Here is a 21656-nt window from a genome sequence, read left to right as displayed (position 1 = left end):
TCTGTGCTGTCACTCAGCCAGAGGAATTTAGTGCGTTCAGCTCTGGGGCCCAACAGAAGGACATGGAGCTGTTGAAGCATGTCCAGAGGAGGGCCATGAAGATGACCCGAGGGCTGGAGCACCTCTGCTATGAAGACAGACTGAGAGAGTTGGAGTTGTTCAGCCTGGAGAAGAGAAGGTTCCAGGGTGATCTTCTAGCAGCCTTCCGGTACCTAAAGGGGCTACAAGAAAGCTGGAGAGGGACTTTTGTCAAGGGCATGCAGTGATAGGACAAGGGGCAATGGCTTTGAACTGAAAGAGGGTAAATTTACATTAGATCTAAGGAAGAAATTTTTTACAATGCTGGTGGAGAAACACTGGAACAGGTTTCCCAGAGAAATTGTGGCTGCCCCATCCCTGAAGATGTTCAAGGCCAGGTTGGATGAGGCTTTGAGCAACCTGATCTAGTGGCAGGTGTCCCTGCCCAAGGTAGAGAGGTTGGAACTAGATGATCTTGAAGGTCCCTTCCAATCCAAACCATTCTATGATTATATGATGCTATGATTCCTTCTCCCCAGGGTGACAGGATGCATCAACCTGGGGATAATTCATTTGAGCAGCATTCCTTATCATACACTTACACCAAAACTTCTCATAATGTTCTTTAAGCAGCTCCTCATGAGCTGTGATGGTGTCCAAGTGCTGTGTCTCAGACAAGTTCATGGGTCAAGAAACCATGGAGAACAGTTGGGTAGGGTCAATGGAGTGAAGGGTGCTGTTCTCCACCCTTCATCACATCATTGGTGCTTTCTCTCTCCTCCCTGCGTGCCAGACCAGGTAGCTGGAGGGGAAATCAGTCGTCTTATTCATCAGGCAGAAATAGTGATGGATTCTTGTTATTGGCTTGGGTTTTCGGTTTGGGTCTTTTTTGAAGGGTATTTCAAGACATACCAATAGAACACACAGCTAGGGGAGAGTGGGACCATGCTCTTTAGCAGCAGCCTGCATTTACATTATTGCCAGAGAGACAATGTCACCTATAAATTGGCTGAGCCTTTTCAGGTTCCCTGATTGAAATTTGGCTGGGCAACAAGTCCAAAATATATAGAGACCGGAAGGCCCAGTAACTGGCAGGGATATTTATAAGATGAGCTGCATGAGCCCATATGTATCGTATTCTTAGGAAACCAGGCTATAAATATGGTGGCCAAGTGTCCCCTAGATAAAAGGTGTGAATCACAAATTTCGTGGACAAATGTGAGAAATAAACTGTTTGATTTGGAAAAGTGCCTTGATTTAAAAGCCTGCCTGTGCTGTACTCATACATCAGCATGCATCGGAGAGACAGACTGGATCCAGGGAGGAATTTGGCTCCAGATTCATCCCGTCTCTGTTTTCAACAGCGGTTCCCAAGCCAACAGCCTGTTCTGGGTAATCTAGCTCTTCCGATGGTTTATCCAACTGCAGGGGATCTTCAGGGGAGGGCTGGCATCTCCCTGTGTGCATTGGTGTCCTGGACTGTGTTATGATGACCCAAGGAGAATAGCTGGGCTGCTCACCGGAGAATGGAGTTGCTCTTATGAATCAATTGTTGGACCTCTGATGATGGGTCCTGACCCTGGTGAAGTCAATGGGAATTTTCCTGTTTGATTCATCACAGCAATAATTTCGTCTCCCAGGGAGGACTTTTCCCTGGCTCTGACCAACGCCTCAGCTAATTGGCGTAGCTCTCTCATTACATCATTGTTTTCTTGCTCTCTCAGAAATGGTTGACCCAGAGAGAAATATTTTACCTGGAAAGGGACACCAAGAGCAAACGGATAAAGGCAGGGGGGTGTTAAAATTTCATGCTGAAAAAACACAGAAGGACTAAGAGTGGATCTGGACAGCTGGCAGGTTTAGGCTGATGCAGCTCTTGGGGAGAAAGCTGTCAGGTGAAAACATGGTACTTGCTTTGGGATTATTGATGAGTGATTGCACAAGAAAGGAGGAGATCAAGAAATGTAATCAGTGGATGAGGACAGCAGCTTGTCAAGGGCAATGATACACAACTTTCAGATCCCTTCCCCGTTATGTTTAAAACAAGCAAATCTGAGCTCTTTTTTGGTGTTCCTGCATTATGGAAGAGGGATGAACTTCTAGGTTTTGCATTTTCTGGTCTAGATCGTGGCTGCTGGACAGTACATTCCTGCTATGAATCCCATGGGCAAAGGGGTCTGTATGCATGTGGGGAATCCTTTTCTGCTCCTTTTCTGTGCCTCATTTCTCTGGTCAATCCTTCCCAGTGCCTGTAAGAACCTGGCACAGCCTGGAAATGGAGAGTAGCATGAGGCTTGCCTGAGAAACACAGACTTTTGTGTCAAACCAGGTAGCTTTTGCACCAAAAGCAATGGAGAAAAGGCTGCCCCATTGCAACTGTTTTTCCTCGGAAGGGAAAGCACGGGGCAGAACCACCCTGCTTTCATGGGAAGGTGTGGGCTGACGTGTTTACTCCTTGTTAGTGGGAGAGCATGCATCCCACTACCAACAGCTTTGCAGAGTGTCAGCAGGAGTCACAAACAGGCATTTGCTGTTCTGTCAAACTTTGGGTTTATTGCTTTCAGGTAAGGAGAAAGGCAATTTCTCACCTGTGTATGACTGGTAACAACCAGATGCCAAAAGGGGCAATACATAGTCTGAGTGGCCCCGATTTCTTGTCATGGTGTTAACTAGAAAGTCACAGCAAAAGCAAAAAACAACTTGTTCAGAAGTTCAAGAGTGAGTCCACGGACATCTTCTCCCAGGAGAGCAACAGTCACAGAAAGGCATAACATCTCCTTCCCAACAGCGGCTCGTTCCTTGTTGTGGAGCCTGCAGCTCTCCATGTGCTGCAGTTTGCTCCTTTGGAAATCTTCAGCTCTTTGCTGTAGTGGGTGATAAACTTTTACAACAGAGGATGATGGGTTCAAAGCAGTATCGAGCCAGATATTCACCAGAAACGCAGTTTCCGACTCGGCACAAACCTCCTGCGTGGTTACAGCTGTCTGGTCCGTGAGCATCTCCTGTACAAAGAAGCAAAAAGTTGGTGGGTAAAACGTGTGGAGGTTGCTCTGGTACCATGTGCCTCATGAGCCAAACCAGCACTGCGAGCATGCATGGAGCCTGGGCATGCATGGCTGCAAAAAGCACACCCGGGATCCCTGTCCCAAAGGACAGCTTCAGACATCGGTGTTAAAAAACCCAAGTTGCAGAGCTAACCTCACTCAAGGAACATTTTATCATGCGTTTTTTTTTTCAGGATGTTGCCAAAGACTGCGCATGGGAGGTCAGAGTGGTTGTCCTCACCCTACCAAGGAGGCAACTGCAGCCTGAGAAAAGGCAGAAACATTTTCCCAGAGCACAGGACATCTCCTCTAGGAGCTTCTCCAACTAGTCATAGAGTCATAGAATGGTTTGGGTCGGAAGGGACCTTAAAGATCATCTAGTTCCAACCCCCCTGCCATGGGCAAGGACACCTTCCACTACACCAGGTTGCTCAAAGCCTCATCCAACCTGGCCTTGAACACTTCCGGGGATGGAGCATCTACTTCTAGGGCAAACCACTCCCAGAAAGGCAGTGAGGTGCCCCATTTTCACAGCTTCTTCCTTGCTTGTCTTTACATCACCCCGAGGGCTTAAATCATGCATTTTGCCAAAGTGTCGGACCCACTATTTCATCCAGAAACCTCATGACACCTTTCCCCCTCAATACTGATAATATTTTGGTTTGATTACAGAGTGAGGAAAGATTATTCCTGTTCCCATATACCTCTGTTTACCACCCTCGGCCTTCCTGCTCTTACCGTTACTGGTCAAAGAGATGAAGATTAAGATGAACCAAAAGATCCCCATTGCTTTGGTTCTGCTGGAAAATTTCAGGGCTGAGCGTGAGATTTTGCAGAAGCTTCTGTGTTCTGCTGGCATGCGTGATGGCATCCGGGAAGAGGGAGGCAGTAGGCAGGAGTTAATTATATTCTGGTCTCAGGAGTAACATTTGCTGCTGAGAAACCCTCTGTGTCGTTCCGACCCAGCACTGCGGCTCCAAACAATGTCGATTTTCTTCACGTTCGCTGGTTATCGGCTTCCCCGGTTCCTCTCCCCAGCAGATGGCATTTTGGACTGGTAGATTGCCAGCTGCAGGCAGCTTGGTGGAAAAAAGAGGCTCAGGGAATCTTCTGCTCCTCGCCTGCAGCCAGTCAAGTCCCTGGGGAGATGATGGGTGAGCAGGTGCCAACCTGCAAGGAAAGACTCCCGAGGATCTGCAAGGAGGAGAACGGTGCAGGCTAGGAGTGATTCATTTTTCATCTGAACTCGTGTGAATATTTTCTCCAGCTGAAACCTGGGTGTGATTTTTTTTTCCTGCCAAAAAGGCTATTCCAGCTTTGGCTTCTGAAGAATTTGGGAGGCTTCATTCCTGAGCATGATGAGCGCACAGCACTGGTGGAGGAGGTAGCCGGTCAGCTCAGCAATGCATCACTTTGTAGTAATTATCTGATAGATATGAAGCTCTCGCTGTAAAATCATCATACGATCTTCCGGCTCCCCTCACCTGGCTGCTGCCTCTGCCTGGTCCTGCTGTTTTCTGTCCCTTCAGCTGGGTTCGTATAACATCTGTGTATATACATCCTAAACTGCGTAGTTGAAAGATTGAAGTTAAAAATTCCTTTCTCCCTCAAAAAATGTGGTTCAGACACACTTGATAGCATCAAGATTTCTGTCCTGGATCAACAGGCTTGAAAAGCTTCATTTATGTCACTTGAGATGCCTAGGTATTGGGGACTTCTGCATGAGTGGCAGATGCAGACAAGACACTCTGGAAACCCAGTGTGATACTCTGGGTCATCTCAAGTGACACCAATGTCCAGCTGTGGGCAACTGAGTCTGGCCCTAAAGAAGGGTGAAAGAGAGATTTCATCTGTCTCTAGGCTCAGATGGATTAAACCATCTTGCTTGAAGGTGACCAGTCCTGATCTAAAGCAGGCAAGTGCTGACAAACCCATTTTCCTTGTCCAATTATTATTATGATTACTTTTTTACTCCATGGTCACCTGTTGAACCAGGAAAAAGTCCAACCACCCTCTTGGAGTGAGAGCTAGTCCCTTAGGAGTGGAATTAATCCCTTGGGTCTAGAGCAAGGAACTTGTTTGGGACCTTTACACAACAGTTTGCACATTGCAGCGTTTGAACTTGCCTTTCTGGGCTATGTGGTGGCCAAACCTGTAAGGCAGGTTTGGCAAAAGAGCTCGAACCCATGGATCATTTTATGCTAGAGAGATACTGATCTCGGAGAAGCAGCAGAGTCAGCAGATTGCCAGCTGCAGTCCGATAATATTTCGATGTGGGCCTGATCAGGTTTTGTAAAGGACAGAATTTTTCTGCCTCCTGTTCCCAGGCCATTTTTTTTGATACATTGCTTTTTCAGTGCATTTCCACTCCAACAGAGAGGTGTGGGCTTGATTTTTCCCTGTAGCCCCCTCCCAAGCAACATTACTCATCCTCTTCATGCCTTTACAACTGATGGCAAAGCTTGACTGGTCCTACTCGTTGTTGTGTGAGGGTGAGATGTACCCTCTCTTAGGGTTGTAGAACTGCTTGCTGCTCGTTGCTGTCTCTGAGACTGGAAGGTGTGTGGTTGTGGTAGGCCAGGACCCTTCTCATGCTGTCCCAGATGCTGGTCTGCTCAGTAAGGATGCAGGGAAGTGGAGCAGCTCCCACGCTGGAAGAGAAACTTTCTTGCCTGTGGCCCATAACAGTGTGTATCAGGTCAGCCTTGCAAAGAGAGTTTGTAGGGTGGCAAAAGAGAGTGAACATATGGACATCTTTTGTGACTGAATGATGGGACAAGAGTTTGCATGGAAGGGGCAGGGCATATTCCGATGTTGTCAAAAATTAATCTCTCACCTCTTTGCATTTTTGCCTCTGTGAAATAATCATTGTCTTTTTGAGATGGCAGTTCCCAAAGGGTTCTTGTTCCACTGATAGGAGTGGGATGAGCTGGAGAGGGACTTTTGACAAGGGCATATAGTGATAGGAGAAGAGGCAACAGCTTTAAACTGAAAGAGAGGAAATTTAGATTAGACATAAGGAAGAAATTCTTCCCTCTGAGAGTGGTGAAACACTGGAACAGGTTGCCCAGAGAAGCTGCGACCTCAGAGCAGTCTCTCACCTGCAACCTCCTGCTGTGCATCAATTCTTTATTAGCTGTTTCCTTCAATAAAAAAATGTAATTGTCCTCAATCCTGTAAAACATCCAAGTATAACAACAACATGATGCTGGTAAGCAAGATCAGGCTAATCAAGAAGACTGTAATAGAGAAGTAGCTGTGCAAGCAAATGTTTCCCTCTGATGAGTCCTCTATGGCATGACATCTGGCATTGGGCTGAGCCTGAGAGCCAAGGCGAGCAGCTTCCTACAGTACCTCAGACATAGTCGTTGTCACACTTTTTTCAAAAACCTCAGTTTCTCATGAAATGAAAGAAAATTAGCTTCTTCTACCCACTTCTGAAGCCGACAAGCCATCTGCCACTCTGCTTCACTTTCCACATCTTTCTGTTCTTGTTCGTCCTGCCGAGACTCCTCCAGGAAGAATCACTGATGTTAAAAACTCCGCTGTAGGCAGACCGTAAGCCTGGGCTGGCATCTGCTATGCAATGCTTATATATTTGTGGTTTTTTTCCTCCCTTGAGATTTCTTTTTCCTATATGTAGTTATATAAATTACCCTCCCTCTCCTCTAGCAAAAAATTCAAAGAAAACAGTTAAAGCCAAAACGCTTAAAAAAATTACAAATAATTTCTAAACCTTTCTTCTCCTTTGGTGCTGCATCCTAGGTTAAAAATTTGGCATCAGGAAGGGTTCTGCTGTTTCCAGCTGCAAGCCACACACACCCCCGTGATTTATGACATAAACTTTGGGAACACCTACATAAAACACTTGAACTACCAGCAATAGACATGGCAGAAAACACCCTCAGAGATATTAAAAGAGGGCAAAGAATTTCTTGCAGAATGAATATTCCTAGGAGAAAAACATTTAAATTAGTTTGAACAACTGATTAGAGATCTCACTTGAAGACCATTCGTCTCCAGGGACTAAGAAACACTGTTAAGCTCTTGGTTGGTTACTAGACTGTCATATGGAGAGCTGATGCTGCTACAGAAATAAAGTTTTCCCATTGGCAGAGGTCAGTATCATTGTACACATCTTCAGAATCGGGGAAAAAATGGTTAGACCAAGGTGATCTCACCTGTCTAATTGCGGGCTAAGAGCAAGGTCACTCTTTGGTCAGTGAGGGATGAGTGTAACGACGTTGCCAGTGGATCTGTTCCTCTCCGTAGACCAGAGCAGCCTGGGATGACTAGGATGACAGTTAACACATTGGTTTAAAGAATAACCTTTCTAAAAGGTATGGTGGAGACGTAAAAAAGCCATTTGCACTGGTTCAGTCTAGAGAAAAGGATATCTCAGCTCTTGGGAAAAAGGATGATGGAAGTTTGGTGCTGCAAGGGGCTGTCTGTCCTGTGTGGGAAGAGTTTGAAACCCTCCCATTCAGGGAAGGTGCCACAGCTTGTGCTCCAAGGGTCGTTTTTAGGTGGCTGGCAGATGAATGCCACCCCTTCTCATTTTCCTCTGCAAAGTTGTCCAGCTACTCAGCCTTCAACTGGATAAATTAGAAAGCCAGGAGTCATGACTGGAAGCTGCTGAGCACTTGGAGATGACACTGGGAAGCAAACACTTTTTTGTATACAGTTTGAATGAAACTTCTGCAGTTAATAAATTCAAACTTACCACAGAGGGAAGCAAAGACTGCATAAAATTATTTCAGTTAGACGGTTTTTGAAAGATTTGCCCAGTCACACATGAAGATTTCCTGTAGGTGCTACCTGTGCTGAAGTGGATGCAGTTTATTGATGAAAATAGGGAGGTAGGGAGGAGCAGTTGACTGGCATCCTACTTTGGAGAATGGGAGTTGAATAGTGTAGACATGGCCTGACCATATCAGTTGAACAGTCCTTGTTTCTACTACTTTAATACAAGGAAAAGATACCGTATTTCCTTCTATTAGTAAGGAAAAGAAGGAAGGAAGAGAGGAAGACAGAAAAGAGAGGGAGATGATGTTTGGATTATGAGAGGATGTGGTTTCCAAGGACGTTACAGCAAAGTTTCTGTGGATTTCTGTGTGTGAGTGTAATAGAGAGACTTTCTGTCTCTTTCCATACATATACAGCTGTTAGACCTCTTTATTTAGTATTGATTGCCTTTGTTATATAAAGAAATATGTCACCTCTAGTTAATTATACACTTTATATGTTGAAAAAAACAGACATCTTCTCTACAACACTAGGAAGAAAACTTGTTTGTTTTCTTGTCCATGCATTTCAGTATTTTTCTGCAATTCCATTACATCTTTATTACACTTCTGTGCAGCACTTCCATTCTCTGTAAGGACAAAGTCCCACTTGTTCTTGCAGACATTTGATTTCTGGAGGTACACAATGACCTCCCTCATCTTGACAAGTATGGAAGTTTGATGTCGTGTCTGCAATGAAAAGGATTAAAGTCAAAACAGAAAACATTACATCGTTGTCTGAACCAACTTACATATGGAAAGTGTCATGAAGTTCTGGTTACTGTGTCTCTAAAAACAAGGACACAAAGAAGGACTACAGAGGTCATCAGAGCACTTTCGTAAAAAGAGGCATTTGTGACCCGCCAACTTGGAAAAGAAACAACTGAAGGAGGGATATTGTAAAGGTATGAAGAAGGTGAATGCAAAATGACTACATTTCACCTACACTGAGAGTGGTGAGGCACTGGAGCAGGTTACCCAGAGAAGCTGCGGATGCCCCATCCCTGGAAGTGTTCAAGGCCAGGTTGCATGAGGTTTTGAGCATCCTGGTCTAGGAGAAGGCGTCCCTGCCCATGGCAGAGGGATTGGAACTAGATGAACTTGAAGGTCCCTTCCAACCCAAACCATTCTGTGATTCTATGCTTCTATGTACTGAATAAAATTACGAGGGATGAGGTTTCAAAACAAACAGAAGGAATTCCTAATCTAAGGGGGAAAAATCCAGTAAGGACTTTTAAACACAAAGATGCTTAAGTCTAAAAGTCCTGAGCTGCAAATTCATGAAAGCCAGGAGAACATATAAGGAAGTGTAATTACATGGTTGTGGTGTTCATTAATATTCATTTTACACACAGAGTAACTGTATAGAAACATCCACATCTGGCCAAGAACAGATACAGGATGCTGGATCACATGAACCTTAGTTCTGATTAGCACAGTTGGCTATAAAGCATGTGTTGACTTAATGATATATGTTGACTATTGAGGAGCTCCAAAAATAAGCAAGTCCAGAAAGGATTAGATAAATTGACAAGGAAGAGGTCGGCTGACACCTCTTAAACACAGCAGTGTGGATGCAGTCAGCTGTTCCCTGACAGATGATTATAGGGAGACATACCAAGGAAGGAGGACTCTGTGTGGGCCACAATTTTGTGTTTTCTTTTCCCATACTTCTGTTCCATTGGAGACAGGACCTTGGGCTACGTGGTATTTGGCCAGCCTAAAATGGCAATTCTGTCCCTGTGCTCCACGCTGCCATTAATGGAAGAACAGCCAGGTCTATCTTTGTAGATGGGAGGAGGTGGCTTAGGCCATTTGGAGACAGAGCAAGAGTGTGTTTTGCTGACTTTGGTAATCTTATGTCCAAACGTTGCCTGCCTGGTCAGGGTTTCCACACATACCTATGCAGCAGGTTTTCTGACGCTGAGAGCAAGTTCCAAACGAGGCAAACGGTGCTGGGCAGGATTTTGAATGGAAGCAGAAACCGTGGTATCCAACACAACGTAAGGTGTCTTTGGGCAAGCTGAGACCTACAGGAAGAATGGGATTCCTGGCTGTGCTGCAGGATCAGTCCACTGCTCATGGTCCTCCTCCTGCTAAAACCCCATGGACCCCAATTAGGGGTCTGATATGAATACCTCTAAGACCCAAGACAACTTATCAAAAAGTTTTGGGACCTCACAGGACTCCAAGGAAGGCTTTTGTACCACTAGAGAAAAATGTAGCTGTTGATGGCAAGTTTCTGCATATAGCCTGGTCATGCATGTTGCAGTGGGTAGGGACAGTCCAGCCTTTGGATACTTCTAAGCTCCAGGACTGCAATGCTGCAGGTTAGTCATGCAAGGGACAGCATGGTACTCATGTGCCCTGAGATAGATCTACAACTTAAAAAAAAAATCCAGAGCTGGGATCTGGCCCAGTTAACAGGGACAAGAGTTTGGCCCAGTTCCTTCCTTCTCTGAAAGACTTACTCCAAGGTGAGGATTTTCATTAAGCATGAAGAAAACCTAGGCAAAAGCACAATCAGTAAATGAGTCAGTGCTGCAGAAGGGCTAAGGAAGGGGAACCAGCATATTCAGAGAGCTTAAGTAAACTTCACTGGTGTAGTTCAACTTCAGTAATACAAGGGAACTCTTCAACCGCTCTTCTATCGTACACAAAGGGGACAATTTATGACCTTGGGGTAATAAGAGGCAGATTATTTTCATGGTACCATCTTCCAGTAGTGCCACAAAGTGTTATAAAGAGACTTCAAAGAGTCATAAGGAGCCAACACCTGGTGGTGGCTCCTGTGCGGAGATTCTGGTTTGCCATCTGGTCACCATAGGTTCATTTTTCATTTCTGCTCTTAGGCTGAGAAATAGGGAACAGCTCTAATGAAAGGAGCTAAAGAGCACAGGGGAGAACCATCTGCACCACTGCACAAGCTAGTTGTACCTCCTACACAGGCAGACCCCAGCATGGGTCTTGCCCCTTACCTGGAACAGCCTGGAGGAGGAAAAGGAGAAGAGCCACAAGGCAGGAGAAGAGCTTCATGGTGGAAAGTCTCAGCTGCAGTGTGGAGACAGGGCCACAATGTCAAAACCTTTGAGCAGAGGAGGAGGGAGCACTCTTGCATTTATAGGGCAGTGAGAACAGACCTGGCTGTCCAGAGGACTTTGGCAGTGGTGAGTGTGGAAGGCAATGAGTACAGCTTGACCGCTGCACATGGCTGAACCTGAACAATGGCAAAGGGTCACAAAACCAAGCAAAGAGGTAACTATACCTCCCAATCCGGCCACTGGGAAGGCTGTTTCTCAATACTGACCCATCTGGAAAGCTTCATTACTGGTTACCTTCAAAGATCAAGGTAGTTGGTAATGGACCACCCAGAGAAAATTAGCCATCATTTTGGTGGGACAGAAGGCACCTGGGAGTGCCAGAAGACTGTTGATGATGGTGAGTGTAGCAGAAGGTCCAAGGTTCTGCTGCAATGTTTGCAGTCTCCATTCATCAATGCAAATAAATGATTTTTCACATAATTTCCCTAGCTGAAAAATAAAATTTGAACCAACTAAACAACCAGTTCTCTTTCTGAAAATATTAATTGGTTGATATTATGGATGTAATTCAGTTGCCCAAATATACAGGTTTAACTCATGTGGCCTGCTATAATTTATCCAAAGAATCTCATGGGACTATCCAGTAAGACACAGGACCTCTGGGACAATCTGCATATGACAAGAGTGGCACATGGATGGCCATGTGTATGGCCTAACTCATTTAAAATTGCACTGGACACTCATGTGTAGTCAACTAACTGAAGCTTAATGGCAATGGTCAGTGCTACACTCTGATATTGAGATGTAAGCATCTACACTGGATGTGGCTGCATAGGAATGAGATGTTTAATTAGTGGTTCTAGGACTCACATCACCTGTTTGGCTATAGTAGGACCTTAGGAGCCAACACATATGCAGAAACCTTCACTGTAAATACTTGTACTTAACTGTCCAAGTCCAGAGCTAAGGGCACCTATTGTCATTAAAGATGCCTCAGGGATCCCATCTGGCCTCCCGCTGCTGCTCCTTGAGGGTGCAGATCCCCTGTAGCTCCTGCATGATATCTGTCAGCCCTGGCAGACTTCAACACTTCTAATGTCATAGGGCCTCTCAAATGGCTATAGCCTCTGTGTGTGGGCAACTGAGTCAATTCCTACATGTTCTTCTCAAGAGTGAAATTCTGGTTGTGGTAATTTTGTAGAAAAAAAAATAATCAAAAGTTATGGAATTGTTTTTATGTCTAGTATTTTTTTGTGATGCAATGATCAGAAGTTCTAATTCAATAAAGCAATGAATCCTGTCCCAGAACACCACTGTGTCAGCTAGATCATCCTGTGTGAACCGGGAGACCTGAGGTATTGTCCCTACTCCAGTACATGTATGACTTTTTACACCACATACAACAGGGTCAAAAAGGTAAAATGAATATTTTTATTTAGCACTTGGTAGTCTGAAAAAGCTCACAAATGGATTTAAGTACTCCAGGAAAACACAGAACTAGAGGTAGATCTCACATATCTAGCTACAGAGCTGTCAGACAAGAAAAGGAATAACATCCTCTTATCCAGCAACGTTGTATGAAACAGCCCTGAAAAGTCTTTCTTGCATATGATTTTTTGCAGTGAATGCAAGCTGTGTCTACAACCTGCCTTGGAGTAACAAAATCCAAATTTATTTGCAAAGAGCAAGCCTGCCTCTAATATTCATGCTTGAATATCTAGTTTCAGGTATCTGAATAAGTACAGGTTTAGATACCCACTGGTTTAGGGGTTTTTTTTCCCTTTGAGAGACTTACCTGAGAAACTACTTTGAAACTTCTATTAACGTAAAGTGTAGAAGATATTATTTCCAAACTCTTAATCTTATACATTGATCAAAATTATTAGATCATTCACATCATTATCTTCAGACAAACTGGGAACATTTTATGAATGATGTGTATCTATATTTTACTCAGTTGTTATGACAAATATGAACTACAGCAGAAGTTTAATAAAATATTAGTTAACAAAATAAAGTATAATCTTAGTAAAATAATAATCCTCCTCCTTTGCATGAGATATAGAAATCTGGCACATTGCCAGAACAACGTGTCTTAATTCATTATATCTATAGTGAATAAAATTGGAATTTTCCCCCTTAAACCAAGTTTGCATCTAGCAGTGTGAGAAGTTACTCCAGAAGGAAAACAGGGAACGCATATACTCAATATCAAAAATAGAAGAAAATTCCTTTTATTGAAGAATCAGGAATGAGCCTAAGTTAAAGAGCAGAGATATCTTTGAAGCTAAGAGCACGCCTCCTTTTCTTTTCTTTGTTCTTTGGGAACATAGAATATTCCTGTGTATTTCTTACAGCACCTATATTCATTACAGAAGCACCTTCCAATCAGATACTCATTTACACGGAAGTAAGGTCTGTAGGTTCCTCTTAGACCACACTAGAAAGTGTCCAAGACGTCCCAAGTCCTGCTGCCTGCCCATAGAAAACATTTTGTACTCTGATGAGAATGGATAGGCACAAAACATTATCAGATCAATGGGTTTGTGGTTAGGTTGCCTGCGAGTAATCTACAGCCTGGATTGCACTCATAGCTGACCTTCTGAGTGATGCATCAAGCTGGAAAACAGAAAGGGCTTTGATGTGGACTGAAGCGAACCGGGACTTCTCCAAGTCACTGCTATGAAATTGCCATTGGGGAAAGAAAAAAAAAGTACATAATTTCACTTAACGTGAAAACTTCTGTTCATACCGAAATGAAACTTTCTGCGCTGTGCAGGTGTAAGACAAAGGAAATGAAGTGATACTGCCTTAGTTTTATCCAGGCTTCTAAGCAGCAGAAAACCAAACTCTGTCCTGTCTTTTGTATATAGAAAATTGCTGAAGAACAGTTGGCATCTCCAACTGAAATATCACCCATGCTGTTTTCACTCCAAAATTATTTAATAAACTTAAAAAATATCTGCAAACAGTTTGCAGATCCCCTCACAACTCTGGGGCCAAATTGTTGCAGAGTTCATACAAGCATCAAATTATTATTTCTTGTCTAAGAAAGGATCCTTGATCTACTCTGGGATGGCTAATGGCCTGAGGTAGTCTTCAGGGACACGACAGACTTAAGTCTTGAGTCTTTTCTCATTTCCAGGGGAATAAAGATGTTTCTCAGAGGACAGGGCAGCTTTGCTGTGTCACTTGGCTCTCTGAGATGGTGGGGAGGAGGGGGAAGAAAAACTTCCTCTTTTGCAGGAGGAGAGGTCTACGCAGTGGATCAGCCCTGTAAAAATCCATCCACCTGCACTGCTAGAGGAGATGTCCACCTTGCCATACCATTGCTTTGGGATCTCTGGTAATTACCACTAAGGACCCTGCTAATAACCTTTCTGTCAGATCAGAGACTCTGGAAAACCCTCTTCCCCTCTCAGCAGCAGTTGATGAGGGGGGTACATAGGTACAAAGAGTCATACATGTGATGGGCTGGCAGGGGTGTCACAGAGCATCACCTTATAGAGATGTATGGGGATATTGACGGTAGATGCGTGCATGACCTTGGATGTACGAGAGCAAAAAAAAAACGGGTTTTCACCTCCCAGCTCTTCTCCTGGGGCTTTGACTTTGCTTTCCTTCAGCTCTTCACTTTTTTTCAGCACCCTTGACCTTCTGAACCCAAATCTACCATCCTTCTAACTCATCTCCTAAACCACCAGAAACACAGCTCAAATGCCCAAATCCTTCATCCTGTACCTCCTCTCTCCCCCTCTCCCCCCACCTACTATGCCGCATGCTTCCTACTTTGCAAGCCAAATCTGCCTTGGACCCTGATCTCCAGGCTGCAGTTGAAAGAACAGATGTTGTCAGCAGCTAGGAACTATGCCTGCAGGATGCTGCACTTGCTCATTTTGCTTTCAAACACCTTGGAAAGTATCCAAACGGTTAGTTAACCCATCCAGGCCAAGCCAGCACAGACCACGGGTCATTTCCTATCTCCTCTCTTATGTCACACAGAGCAAGCATCTGAATATTAAATAACTAAGAAGAGCTTAGACCTCAGAGCTGAAGTAACAGGTTATTAAGGAAAACTGTGCAGATTAACATTCTTCTCACATAATTTCAGTTTGAATGGGTTGTTATCTTATGGAAAACGTATGTATTAGAATGAATCAACCTGCACTTCTGCAGAGAGCTCATTTGGTTTCATAATGTGTTTAAATAAAACCACGTGGAAGTTACCAGAAAGTCTCCCAGGGCTGAGTCATGTCCCACTACTCTACCAGTCCTCAATTCCTCAAATGCTAGCTCCTTACCCCAACAGCGAGGTGTTACAGCAGTCGGGAATTAACCAGCTTGGTTTGTGCTCGATCTGCGAGCCCTTCATTTCCATGAAACATACCGCAGTACTAAAAATGGCATTTTTCTACTTAAAAAGTAAGATCTTACCATCTTAGAAGTGGTCATCACTGCAGGTTCCTATACCTATTGCCTGAAGCTGTTGTTCAGCCCCTGAGTGCTCACACTGTTCTTTTTGACAGGATCAAATGCTTTCAGGATGCCCATGAACTAGAAATGAGTGTTTGTCCACTCTCTGCTCCAGGGAGTCCTGAGGAAATACTTTGTCACTTTTCTAGGTTTTCAAGGATAGTTTGACAAACAAAAAGGAATTTTAATTTTTTGTTTTTCAAAGCACCTTTCGCAGAACAAACCAGATTTATTTGCTATATGTATGGATTGGATGCCCATTGCTCCTTATTGCTTTCTCTTGGGAATCAGCACTGTATCACAGGACGTAGAGCAGGTTCATACATGAGGTGCAGATTATCAGTTTACAGATGTCATGAGCAGCACTTGCAGTTTCACAGGTGTACCAGGAGCAGAGGACAAGTGAGACTCGTGATACAGTTTTCATAAGGATCTGTCCATCCAGTGTTTGAAATGTGCTACTAATAGTCATACTGAAATGGCAGCGAACAGCACAGGTTCTCCTTCAGAGCAGAAGAAACCAGTGTCACTTACTTGAGCCTGCTTCTATACATGATATTTATCGATGTTCTGACCCAGTGGCCTGGGTCAACGACACAAACCTTCCCCTTAGTCAGCGTGCATTGTTCTCTGCCTTTCTGGTTTCTTTGCTAGCTTTTAATTTCAAATTTGCAGGTGCCATTGAGTCTCCTGGGCAGCCATGTGGCAGGAGAGCTGTTTATGTATGTGTGTAGCAATAGGATAAAGGGCAATAGATTTAAACTGAAAAATAATAGATTTAGATTAGATGTAAGGCAGAAATTCTTCACTCTGAGGGTGGTGAGGCACTGGAAGAGGTTGCCCAGAGGAGTTGTGACTTCCCCATCCGTGGAAGTGTTCAAGGCCAGGTTGGATGAGGCTTTGAGCAACCTGATGTAGTGGAAGGTGTCCCTGCCCGTGGCAGGGGGGTTGGAACTAGATGGTCTTTAAGGTCCCTTCCAACCCAAACCATTGTATGATTCTATGATCATACAATTTTCAGGCCCATTTTCAGGCACTCCAGGGAAATGGATGAAACAAAGACCTTGACAAGAAAACTTCAGTTGGCTCTGGTTCCCACTGAAGCCAAGGGGAGAATCTCAGCTCTCAGACAGGACCCAATATTGTACTTAGTCAGGCTGGAGCAGGAACTCAGCTTTCTAACTCTGCAAAATTATCTTTAAAATTAAAAAAAAAAGTGGACCTGTTCTGTTTAATGATGGACTGAAAAAGATTGTCTTCTTTTTTTTTTTTTTCCACGGGAAGTGAAGGACAAATGCAACACCTTAAATGTCTTAATAAACTGGTAGAGGAGGAGTGCTTGTCCAATAATCTTACATTCAAAATCCTTCCCTACCATTTCCAGCCATTGCACAGACAATGTTCTCACTGCCAGGCTACAAGCATTTATATGATCATTACTCCCTTCAAATTATAATAAAAAAAATTGTCTCAGAAAAAAAAACACCCTTTGGATTTGGAGTGAAATTCACTTCGGCAAAGGGTTTCCCTCCAGAGTCCCCGTTGCTCGGACCAGGTCGGATCACGTCTCCTGACTCAGAGATGACGTTGTGATTGTTCAGGAAAGGCCTGTTTCCAGTTCATCCAGTTTACCAGCAGATAGGACTGCTGGAAACATTTTTCATGCATTTCTATGCAGGGTGTGAAAATGCAAACAACTGTAGAATTCTGAGCAGTGTTGTTTCGATCGGTATTTTAGTCATCGGCATTATTAAGATGAATTACCCATGATTTGAGGTCTTCTGTTTTGTGGCTTTTGGTGGAGTTTGTCTCACATTGCATACATGCAAATTACAAGTCGGGTCCCCTCAGCCCACTTGAGATGTCTATAGTTTAGAGCCCGCATTGGAGCCAGTCATGTAGCCAGCATCACTTCTACAACGTGATATTCTGGCAGACTCACTCAGTACTTGCTTCTCTCCATTGACTATGAAGGAAATGCAGAAGACTATTTCAGATGGAGGCATCTGTACTGACAACCTCCAAAAGAGGTGGGATGAAACTCATCCCAGCTGTCTAATCTAATATCTTTTAGTTTTCCCTTAAAGTCAATGGAGACACAAGGACTTCCAGAAGAGACTTTAACTCTGTCTTGAGGTATGTGTCTGAGGCAGCTGAGATAGATAGTCTTTGGAAGATGGTTGTTTCTCTTTCTTAATCTGTGGAGTAGAGATAAACCCTTTAGTGATCTTTCTGCTGTGGAGTAGATCTTGCTAATCTTGACTTTATATAGTAGCATCCCCACCCACCTCATCCAATTACATTAGCTAATTTAAAAATAGCCTGAAAAATGTATTCTATGGGTGTCAATCCCACCAGGAAGGTCACCCCTTCTGATGGGGGTGTGGGAAGTAATGGGTAGGTATTTACAAGTGTTTCCAGAAATGCCTCCATTCCTGCTGAAATTAGTCAGGAAGTGAGCAGCAGTCATCGATACGAGATGAAAACCGAGTACCCCAATAGATTGACTTCTCTTAAAGCTGCAGAGAGTCTGACCATAGGAGACCCTTCCAGTGTTGCAGCAAGCTCCTCAACCATGGGTCTGACAGCCATAGACATCTCCACTAGGCAGCTCCCACTTTGAAATCACCATGATGGCTCCTGAGAAGTGTCTGACAGGTGAAATCATTGTAGCTACATGTCTTGAAGTAGGGATATGCTGAAGATGATGTAGATCCATCTGAGTGGCAGACAGCAATGAAGGAGAAGCTTCTACAACTATGTAAAATGTCTATTCTCTCCTTTCAGTAGATTCAGAAAACCTTGAATCTTTCCCTGGGGCTCACATCTCTTGGAGAGCGTGAGGAAGACAAGTATGCATGAGAAGGCAGGACTTCTCTTTCATTTTGAAGTTTTCAGTTAATGGGCCTGGGATAGCTCTGAAGTAACCTGGCACACTAAAATTATGGGAAATACCTACTTCCCTCAAGCACTTAGACAGATTTGCATTATGGCAACGTAAATCAGAAGAATTTGATTGTGGTTGCGGTGCAGTGCTCCTCAAACTAGCTGAAAACCTGACCTTATTAATCACATTATAAGGGTCTGGAAAGGGCTGCTGGGGGAGAAATGGTGTGTTCTGCTGAGAAATTAGAAAATTTCAGTATTCTATCAATCTGATATGATACAGACATCGATATATTCTGCTTAAAAATAAGAACGAACACAGCAAAACCAAGTGTCCAAAAATATCTCCTGCATCTCTTGAAGACATTTTATGGTATTGTGTCAACTAACACACAAATACACCTCTGTGTGGAGATATTTAGTTTAAATGTCCAAATCTTTGAGCTGACTCCCACGTTAAGTCAGGATTCAGTCGCCTGAATATAATAGCATTATAGATGTCCTGGAGAATCCAAGGTATTCTCATGGGACAGAAGTCTGTGGGATACTCAATGCTTTTGCGGGGGGCAAATAAACATCAGGCAGCATATTCCATAACACAACGCTAGAAGCCTGACTTCAGGCAACTGGATCTCTCCCATTATGTCATGCAGTTGGAAATTAAGCAAGTACCAGAGCAGAATAGATGGGGAGAGGTGCCACTGCGAGGTGCTCAGTGGGGAGCAGGCAGAAGGTGGAGTAGCCTGTGACCACATCCAAGGCTGCACTTCTAGAAAACCATGGGCTGATGTGTTTAGAATAATAACTGAATAACAAGAAAAGTAAAATATGGTGTGTGGAGAAAGAAATGTATTTCCAGGAAGAAATAAGATGAATTTCCAGCCTGGACAAGGGATGGAGGGTCCTTCCCTGAGCAAAAGGCATCTCCAGCCTGGCTCTGCAGCTTGAGGAGCCCGTGAGCTGGTTCATGGCTCCCTCTCGTGGGCGGACATGCTGGAGGAAGGGACAGCAAAGCCCTCCTGGTGGGACAGGGTTTGCTCAGAGGCAAAGGTAGGTGCCTGCCTCTTTTCTCCATCTTCAGCACTGGTCATCCACAGAGTAAATACGTGAGGATTATTAATTCTCTGGAGACCAGAGCTGGGTTTTGGTTGCAGACATCATATTTTAAGGACTGGAGTGAGTTGCTGACGTTCAGGATAAGTGTATAACTATAGAGGTAAGTTTTTTTTCTAACTTCATAGAATTTTATATAGCATAAAACTTTATAAACTTCATAAAACCTTCAAGTGTCCAAAACAACATCTCACCCCAGGAGATCTTCCTCTCCTCTAGCACTTCATCCCTTGCTAATCAATTCTACCTCGTATGCAGTATTATGCAGTAACCCCATAATGCCAGTTATGTTTTTTTTTTAAAAAATAAAACTAATTTTCAAAAGCTTAAAAATGCAAGATTTCAGAAGTCTTCTGCTGAGATTTCTTTTTGACAGGAGAAGAGCCTTTCTATGCAGGAATGTACCCTACCACTAGCCCAGGTGAGAGTGTTATGTCTCACTCTCAAACAATTATCCACAAATAGAAATCTAATAAAGTCCAACAACAGTCTTTCTCTTCAAATGAATATTTTGTCTGTCGTATATTTATATACAGTACATCCATATGATGGACAAGTAGCTCATTGGCTGTGCAATTCAAGCCACCTTCTTTAAGTGTAGCTAGATAAGTGTATCCACTGCAGAAAATAAATGCACCTATTAAACTATCACTTATGCCATTTCTCGTTTGGGTGCTGCTGGTTTTATTCGCATTTATTAATGATGTTCTCATTTTTTGTCCTCATTTCTCAAATATTTTTTGAAATGGATCATTCTCAATCACAACAATAAATTCTGCATTGCATGACAAACTTGTGCACTTATATTAAACACTTTATTTTCTTTAGAAGAAAGGAGACATTTTAGTAAAGGTGTCCGAGCTCTAACGCAAAGTTTTTTAGCATGAGCTCTGGGGCAAGCAGGAACTGAGTGCAAAGGTGTCAGAATTTGTGACACTAGGCAAAAAGTAGGAACAATGTGGGATGCAATGGAGGTGGAGCAAAGCAAAGATGGGTTGAGCAGAAAAAAATGTACCCTGAAAGAGAAAGGGAATAAGACAGATGGAAGTGCAGCCACCCTGCCTCTATTGAATCCCTCAGGAGGTCCAGATGAAATGGGACATTTGTTGAAAGAGCTATAGCAACAGTTGTTTTTGTGAAAAATGCCTGATGGATTTCTCATAGAAAGAAGTCTTATTGCTGGAAGAATACCTGACAGAGAAAGGAGATAAGTCAGAGCCAGGGCAAAACCCAAGACTGGTTACCCACCATTTCCAGAAGGACACCAGGGCAGCCTGATCCCCATCACCTCCAGCACAGCCAGTCTGTGGGCAGGATTAGTTTGAGCCGGACAGGAGTCTCCTGGCACATTGTCCATTGCACTGTTGGCTCCAGCCCCCTCCCCGTATTGTTGCACCACCATGTTCCTGCCCCAGCCAGCCTGGTACCCAGCAGAGTTTCTCCATCATGCTGGGGTGGTCATGGAGTTGGAGAGGAAGAAGGAAGGTTTCACCTCCTCTCTGACATCTCTGTCCGTGACAACATTGCACTAACCACCCATGGGGAAATGACTGGGCAGCCAGGCTGGCAGTGGACCTTGCCTGCACCGTTGACGGATCTTGCCTGCAGTGGTGAGATGTCTTGCCTTCCTTGCAGAAGGTCCAGCTGCCATTCCCAGCCAAAACAGTGCTTGGCTACCTACATCAGGAGCTGCAGTGTCCATCTGTGACTGGGCTGAGCTCATGGGATATCTGCTTTTAACGCTGTCCACTACCATTTCTGAGTATGTACTCAGAGCCCACCTCAGACTGTACTGCAGGAAAGGATCTGGTCCCTTCTCAGTGTTCTGCCCTGGGCCACCATTCTCCCTCGCAGCATCCCAGCATGGCTTCTGCCCACACTGACCTCGCAGATCACCCCATCCCACCCTGCACATTCATCCTCCAACCTGGACTTCTCTCTGCATCCAGGCTTTGGCCACCCTTACTCACCATAGCTGCAGCTGAGGACTTCCTGGACACCCCTGGAGTGGTCTTAGTGGAGAGGACATCCCCACCACCCAGGCCCAGGTCCATGTTAGGGAACTCCTGCCTTCCACCCTGACCTCGTGGCGCAAGGGTAGCGCGTCTGACTCCAGATCAGAAGGTTGTGTGTTCGAATCACACCGGGGTCAGCCTTGGGACAACACTGCTCATCCTCTGTATTGCCCCTGCTTTTCCATGGGGCTGGTCTGGGTGAGGGGCAGGACATCTGCTGCAAGATGTTGACCAACTATACAGTGGCACCTTGGAAAAGGCTGGAGAGGGAGAAATGTGTTG

The 21656-nt window shown here is 44.3% G+C and overlaps 1 non-coding gene across 1 annotated transcript; it reads left to right on the top strand.

The window, feature by feature from the left end:
- The first annotated feature begins 21439 nt into the window (after positions 1-21439).
- TRNAW-CCA (transfer RNA tryptophan (anticodon CCA)) lies at positions 21440-21511 on the top strand. The gene has a single exon. It is a non-coding gene; the product is annotated as a tRNA-Trp (tRNA).
- Positions 21512-21656: the final 145 nt, after the last annotated feature.

This window comes from Tauraco erythrolophus, chromosome 2, assembly GCF_009769465.1.
Source record: "Tauraco erythrolophus isolate bTauEry1 chromosome 2, bTauEry1.pri, whole genome shotgun sequence".
Taxonomy (NCBI): domain Eukaryota; kingdom Metazoa; phylum Chordata; class Aves; order Musophagiformes; family Musophagidae; genus Tauraco; species Tauraco erythrolophus.
Note: the sequence above shows the minus strand (reverse complement) of the source record. Positions and strands in the feature narration are given on the sequence as shown.